This window comes from Phocoena phocoena, chromosome 8 (genome assembly GCF_963924675.1).
Source record: "Phocoena phocoena chromosome 8, mPhoPho1.1, whole genome shotgun sequence".
NCBI lineage: Eukaryota > Metazoa > Chordata > Mammalia > Artiodactyla > Phocoenidae > Phocoena > Phocoena phocoena.
Window position 1 is genome coordinate 79,710,676 of NC_089226.1, and position 8,290 is coordinate 79,718,965.

The following is an 8,290-nucleotide window of genomic DNA, read 5'->3' on the forward strand; positions in this document are numbered from 1 at the left end:
TGAGGCTTCTGATGTGACTGACTGAAGGCCATTCTTAAAGTCAGACCTTTTCAAAACATGACCCAAAATTTCTTAGTTTCCTGACCTGGTCAAATATCTTGTGGTCAGATGTCCTTTTCAGTACTTCTGAAGACCCATATTGACCCCAAACTTCAAAACATTAGGACAAATACCAGAAATATTCTCCTATACATAATATTCCTAATACATATTCCTAATCCTTTCTAAATCTGATTTTATTTTCCCAATCTTTCCATTTCAAATCTAACCCAAGAAGAGAATGAGACTCAAAGGAACAATTTCTGAATTACAGAACCGCACATGGATCCCAAGGTCTGAGTGCATAAACTACTGGTGAGAAACAGAATGAGGCAAAAAAATTAAATGAGCGTTAAAGCAACCAGGTGTTGTAATAGAAAAGTAAAGGGAGAAAAATCAGAATAGAAAACTGGGAAGATTATCACCTAGTCATGCTGAGAATTTGTTAGGGTCAAAGTATTAACACAGAGTTCAGTCATAGAATTTGGTTCCTTTTCACTCCCTCAGAATTCCAAATAGAACTTTAAACATTTTGGAAAGACCTTAGCAATGAGACAATTATTCCAAAGAACTACATGCAAAGTCTGGGCATCCCATAAAAGACATGTACAGAAAACCAACACTTGGGGTGGGAGTCTGCAGTGGGGTTGAGGGTAGTTCTGCTGCTGAAGTGTCCTGGAAAGCTCTCTTTGTCTACAAGAACATATGTGGAAAGAAATCTAGAAAAGCAGGCAATAAGAGATTTTAGACTCAAGGAAAAACTGTGGGAGGATGTGGAGAGAATACTTTACATTCTGTAGGTTGTCTTTCTTTTCCTGACCTGGATACCTAATGCTGTCTCAAAAAAGACCTCTTGGGTAAACACCTCTTAGGTGATTCTCTTTCTTTTTGTCTAATGACAGCTGCCATGACTCTTCGAAATAAGAGGAGTGGCAATCAGAATGAAAAATTTAAAAATCCCAAGGTTTTTGAAAATGTCTTTAAAATCATTTCAAACATAAAAAATTCTGAGGCAATGCTCTAAAAATTCAGGCAATCTACCAACCATCTGTAATTTTCAAGATTACCTTGGAGAAGGGCAAAGCAAGGAAAGGTCTGGAGACTGGATCAATGGCACTGGATGTTAAGGTGATGCCAGAAATGCTTTCTTGGGGTCTGGTTGACAAAATCTGGTACTATTTATTAAACTCTTTTTTTTTTTTTTTTGCCTCAGGTTAGTGTTAAAATATATGAATTCAGTTCATAGAACATTATGAGGAAAGTTTTAAAAAAATTCAATATGAAAGAGAAAATGGAGGACCTTGAGATATTAGGGAAACACATTATAGTAACTTTGCCAGTTTCTCCTTTTATTCCAAAATAACACAAACTTGTCAAGCTTTTCAACATTTTTTGGGGGGGATTTTTTTCTTCAAGGAATAGTTACCATGCACCTAGGCCTCACAACTTACTCTGTTGGGGACTGAACAGTTTAGATTTATGCAGGTCAGTCCACAGGTAAATCACTTGGAAAAGATTTTTTTTTTAATATTTATTTATTTATTTGGCTGTGCCAGGTCTCAGCTGTGGCATGCTGGATCTTCCTTTAGTTGTGGCACACAGGCTCTTAGTTGCGGCATGTGGGATCTAGTTCCCTGACCAGGGAGCAAACCCAGGCTCCCTGCATTGGGAGCAAGGAGTCTCAACTGCTGGACCACGAGGGAAGTCATTGGAGAAGATTTTAAACATAGAAATTCCACCTCCATTGATTCTGACACAGTAGGTCTGAAATAGGGCCTGGGATTCTCCATATTTAAAAAGTTCCTGATTCTGATGTAATCAGCAGGATTGTTGGTCAGTTAATCTCCCTACAGTCAGAGATCTGAGAGGTGCATTTTGTTGTCGGCCTCTGAATATAAGGTATGATTTGGAGTCTCTCCTGTCAGGCAGCTTACAATTCAATTTAACTTACAGAATTAAGAAATTTAGGCTTAAAAAGGACCTTAAGGCTTGTTCAATCACCTGCCTAAGTCTTAAGAATGTTCAATGGCATCTCTGCTTCTTTTGGATACAGCTACCGTCAGCTCATTCACACTCCCATTGGTAGTGGCAGTTCTGGCTGTTAGAAAGTTCTGTCTTATGCTGTGCCAAACTTTCTTCTTGATACTTTTGAAATCCTCAGAAACAGAAGGAACTTTGGAGATCATAGGTTAAACCTCATTTACCAGAGAGAAATCAGACCCACAGAGGATAACTAAATTACCAAAGGCAACATACTGAGTCACTGGCAGAACTGGAGCTAATATCTAGGTCAGTTGCTCTTTCCACCCTATACTTGGTTTAATATGTATTTTTAATTTTCATGGAAAAGAGAACATTTAAAAAAAAAAACAAATTTAGTGTCATAGAAAGCCAGTTAATCCCAGTACCTCAGTTTTTGATTTATTTAAGGGAACTTACCATGTCCCCTCTGAAACGACTTTTCTCTTGATCAAACATCCAGTTTGAATTTGGGTGAAGATAACTGAAAGATGTAAAGACAAAAATAATTTCCAGTCAACTTAAGTTGTTCATACTTAGTAGAAGGGCCCAAACAATACTAAATCAGTCATCCTCTCCTCCCTCCCCAAAACCTATATACTGAATGGTAGATATTCTTGTAATTTGGTAATTTATATAGGTTTGTTTTGTTTTCTTTTAGAATGTGTTTGGAAAGTTTTCTTTCCACTTTTACAAAGGTTTGAACTTCATAAAATACATTGAAATATTAATTTGGGGCTTTAAAGAAAAGATTGGGTACATTTTAAAACTTAGGCCTGATCTTTAATTAGCAAGAACTACTAGAAAATTCTAAAGTAGAATCAACAGCACTTTAGTGCCACCTGGTGGTAAAATATAAAAAGGTAGGAGAAAAAGGTTATATACAGTTTAAGAAATCTGTGAGGTTCTAGTTAAAAGAAGAAGGTGGGGATAAAAGGGGGTGTGTGCGTGTTATTGACTCCTTCCTTAATCAGCTTTAAAAGAAAAATGTTCATATTATAAAATGACACATTTAGATTTAAAAATTCCAATTCTGCCAATATTTGCAAATTTTAAGAATTGTTTAAGTGGTGGTTTAAAAATTTGTTTTATTTCCAGCCACTCTGTTTACGAAATTATTTACATGTTTACATTTTTATCGGGCTACAAGGACACCACAATTTCTAGGTTTTAACTTCCATCTCAGTTGCTACTCCTAACTGCTTCCCCCCTTAGAAGCATTCACACCATGGGAGATTGGTAAATCTGGGAAGAAGGAAGAGGCATTTCTGTCTCACCTCTGCCCTTCTAGGGATGGGGTCTAGGGAGTGAGCAAGCTCTGCCCCTGAGGAATGGAGATGATGAGAACTCAGTCATGGTCCAGATGAAGAGGGTCAATATGGCTGATTTGAGGAAGCACTTTTCTTATTAAGCCTAAGGTATGTATGCCTGACCCATCTTTAACAGAAAGTGAGCTCCAGGGGGCAAGGGCTTCGTTTCTGTTCTCTACTGCACCCCTACCCTCTAAAACGTGACTGGCACAGAGTAGATAATCAATAAATACTCGGAGTATGAATGAATAAATAATAAAGGTGGTATTTTGGTCCCCATCTGCCAACTCATTTATTTCCTGCCATATTCAGAAACATAGTGGGGAAGAGAAACTATTTATTGGGCCCTGTCCAAACCCCAACTCCCCAGATAGTCACATAGATGACTTCTTCAATTCATACCATTCAGGTTTCTGTTCAAATGTCATCTCCTCAGAGAGGCCTTTCCTGTCCTCTCTCTCTAAAATAGCATCATTGTGTTCTCTCATATCGTTCTCTCAACAAGTATGGATCGTCTGCCATGTGCCAGGCATTGTTCTCAGCTCTGGGTACATGGCAGGAAACAAAACAGAGGGCTGCCTGTCCTCAAGAAGTTTATGATCTTGAAGGGGGAGTGGGCTGACAAAATAGACAAATACCTATCAGCAGAGGGTGAAGGAGATTTCAGGCTGAGGGAACAGCAAGTGTAAGGCCTGTCATGTTGCAGAAAGGGGACGAGTGGGACTAGAGAGGGGAAAGAGCGTGAGGAAGGCTGCAGAGGCTGGCCATACAGGGCTAGGGGGTCATGGTGAGGTGCTTAGATTAGTATTCCAGCTGGGGTGGGGAGCCAGTGGAAATAAATGGTAAGGACAACTAATAGAAAGGGCTCATCAGCACAGAGTAAAGCCTTGAAAGATAGTGCTAGGGGCTTCCCTGGTGGCGCAGTGGTTGGGAGTCCGCCTGCCGATGCAGGCGACGCGGGTTCGTGCCCAGGTCCGGGAGGATCCCACATGCCGCGGAGCGGCTGGGCCCGTGAGCCGTGACTGCTGAGCCTGCGCGTCCGGAGCCTGTGCTCCGCAACGGGAGAGGCCACAACAGTGAGAGGCCTGCGTACCGCAAAAAAAAAAAAAAAAAAGTACTGTCACTGTAAGCATTATGGGATGTGCAGTTGGTGCTGTATGGAGGCTCCAAAGAAAATCACAAAGCTAGCTGCTCAGATATGGTAGGCCGGTGTCCCCGAGCCCATCTCAAACAGCCCAGAATGTGAAGGGACTGTAGCATCACTGATTGTGAACCTTGACAAGTGATTTAATGTCCCTGAGTCTTATTTTCTCTTTGGCTCTCAGCCTTCTTACCCTGCTGGACTTCCTAACACTCATCACCACCTAAAAGTACATTGTTTTCTTATTCCTCTGACTCTCCTGCTTTTGTGCATGTGTGACACAGGACTCTAGCTCAAAAAAGAAAACATCTAAACCAAAAACACCTAGACTCCCCTGGTGGTCCAGTGGTTAAGACTCTGCACTTCCAATGCAGGGGGTCGGGGTTCGATCCCTGGTCAGGGGACTAGATTCCACATGCCGCAACTAAAAAAAAGATGCTGCGTGCTGCAACTAAAGATCCCGCATGCCACAACTAAAGATCCCACATGCCACAACTAAAGATCCCGCATGCCACAACGAAGATCCCACATGCTGCAACTAAAACCCAGAGCAGCCAAATAAACAAAAACCCACCCAAATCACTGAGAAAGCTAAGACATGAGGAAAAAAAGATACGTATGTATGTATAACTGAATCACTTTGCTGTACACCTGAAACTAACACAACATTGTACTTCAACTATACTTCAATTAAAAAAAGAAAAAAACTACTGGGAATTCCCTGGCGGTCCAGCGGTTGTGACTCAGTGTTTTCACTGCCGTGGTCCTGGGTTCAATCACTGGTTGGGGAACTAAGGTCTTGCAAGCTGCATGGCGTGGCCAGAAAAACCAAACCAAACCAAAGCAAAACAAAAAAACTATTATATATAGCATGGATAAACAACAAGATCTACTGTATAGCACAGGGAACTCTACATATCCTGTGATAAACCATAATGGAAAAGAATATGAAGAACAATGTGTAGAACTGAATCACTTTGCTGTACAGCAGAAATGAACATTGTACAATAAATCAACTACAATAAGTTTTTTAAGAAATGAATGAGAGGAGGGGACTTCCCTGGTGGTGCAGTGGTTAAGACTCCATGCTTCCACTGCAGGGGGCACAGGTTCAATCCCTGGTTGGGGAACTAAGATTCCTCATGTCACATGGCATGGCCAGAAAAGAAAAAAAAGAGGAAAATACTAGTTAAAAGTGCAGTGTGGCACTGGTGGAAAAGTATGGGTTTTGAAAATAAATTTGAGATTTAATCTTGGCTGTGTTAATCACTAACAGTGTGATTCTGGAAAAACTGTTTGGTTTCTCTGATTCTGTGAAAGTTATGTGCCCCTATCTTGGTGTACACCATCGTTATTGTTTTTATATGGTTCCAATGTAAGTTCTTGATCTACCTGTGGAATTATGAAAAGCCAATTCAACAGGATATATATAACAAGTCACCATACTGTGCTAGGCGATGGGGGAACAAATGTGAACAAAAGTTGGGACCCTTCTTGCTGTGATTAGAACTTAAAAATTCTAATGGGAAAGGCACAATTAAGCACGTAATACAAACAAGGAAACAAGGTGTTGCCATATTAATAGAGGAACCTACCTTTAGATGGAACAGATGGAGGCTTAACAGAGGTGGTGACTCCAGCTTACACCTGAATGAGCAGCCACCCAGGGGAAGAACCAGAGGGCAAGCCTTCCAGTGAGGGGGATTTGGAGTGGAGTAGAGCAAATGGGGCACTAGGATGAGACGAGGCTTGAGAGGAAGTAGGGAATGGATTATGCAGAACCTTTTAAATCACGGCAAGGGATCTGGATTTTATCCTAAGCACAAGGGGAAGTTTTAAGGAGGGAACAGCACAATCAGTTGTGGCTGAATTACTGCTTTGCATCAGGCACGCACAAGGAGCCAGTACAAACCTTTACAGGGTGAAATGGCCAGAGACAAACGCTCATGTTCCCATCAGAGCAAGGGCTGCTGCAGAAACGCCTCTCCTCAGTGCTGAATATTCTGCCACTGCCAACTCCTGGAAAGTCCTTGAGTTGAGAACGATACAGCTAATTCAGTAACTGGCAGCTAAAAAGAAAAAGCTAAGTTCTGAGGGGCTGATAAGCCCAGGAAGCCATTGGAGGCACTGCTCAATTACACAGATGCATGGGTGTTATAAGCATTTCAACCACAGCAAAGAACCCCTCCCCTCATCCCCAGAGGCCAGGACTCCATCGTTTCTTAACCAAAACCATTTCTACTGAGACCCTTTTATTGCACAAAGGAGGAGCCACACTTAATTTTGCTTCAGCACCCATTTTCAACAGTGATGCCACCAGAACATGGATTCTTATGCATTTGTTTTCTAGGGCTGCCGTAGTGAAGTACCACAAACTGGGTGGCTTGAAGAAATTTAACGTTCCAGTTTTGGAGGCTCGAAGTCCCAGATCAAGGTGTCCATAGGCCTGGTTCCTTCTGAGGGCTGACGAGAGAATCTGTTCATGCCTCTCCTTGTTTCTGGTGGTTTGCTGTTAATCTTTGACATTTCTTGGCTTGTAGAACTATCACCCCAATCTCTGCCTTCATCTTCCCATGGTGTTCTCCCTGTGCGTGTGTGTCCTTTTTTATAAGGACAGCAGCCATACTAGAGTAGGCCCACCCTAATCATCTCACTTTATCATCTCTAAAGACCCTATCTCCAAATGAAGTCACATTCTGAGGGGTTAAGACTCCAACATATCTTTTGGGGGTGGGGGAGACAACACACAATTCAACCCACAATACCTTAAAACACAAAGTCAAAATTTAGCACCTCAACTCTGGGTTCAACGTACGTCAAGTAAGAGATACCAGAAATAAAAATTTTCCCTTGGCTATTTCATGCTTTCAGATTGCACTTCTTTGCCAAATAAAAAACAAAAACAAGGGCTTCCCTGGTGGCGCAGTGGTTGAGAGTCCGCCTGCCGATGCAGGGGACACGGGTTCGTGCCCTGGTCCGGGAGGATCCCACATGCCGCGGAGCGGCTGCGTCCGTGAGCCGTGGCCGCTGGGCCTGCGCGTCCGGAGCCTGTGCTCCGCAACGGGAGAGGCCGCAACAGTGAGAGGCCCGCATACCGCAAAAAAGAAAAAAAAAAAAAAAAAAAACAAAAAACAAAAACAAAATTAAACGTTTGGGTTTTTGTTACTCTCTGATGAAATGCAGTAACTGCCATGTAAAGGGACCTTATCTGCAGCCAACGGCTAAAGTTTTTAATCCAATTGTTTAGAACAACTCTGGAGAGACTAACAAATTAGAATTCTTCCAAGCTTTCTCTCCTAAAGAAAACGTTTTAAAAGGACCAAATCTTGACTGTGTCCAAAATATGCTTCTGTAGCTGATGAGAATTAGGAGAGCTCTTACACATAACTTGCTGTTGGTGTGAAGTGCTTGTCCTTTTTTTTTTTTTTTAAAGAAGTTTAAATCAAAATAAAGTTGACAAATGGGCTCTACATGAATTTACTTTTGCTCTGTATATAAAGTGAGTCCTAAAGATTTCACGCAGGCTTTCTGCCACCAAAGAAATAAATGTACAAAAAACTGCCACTAAAGAAATACATGTACAAAACTTTTCATATTAAAACCAGAATAATCAATAATAATGAATATAACAAAACTAGAATTTAAAGATTTAGAGAATGGGTATTCTGGTTTACTGAAATTTTGAAGAAACTGAGGGCTAACAATATATTTCGTTGTACCCCTGGTTGCTTGTATAATTTTATGCCTTTAAAAAATTCACTATGGTGAATTATGCCTTGTA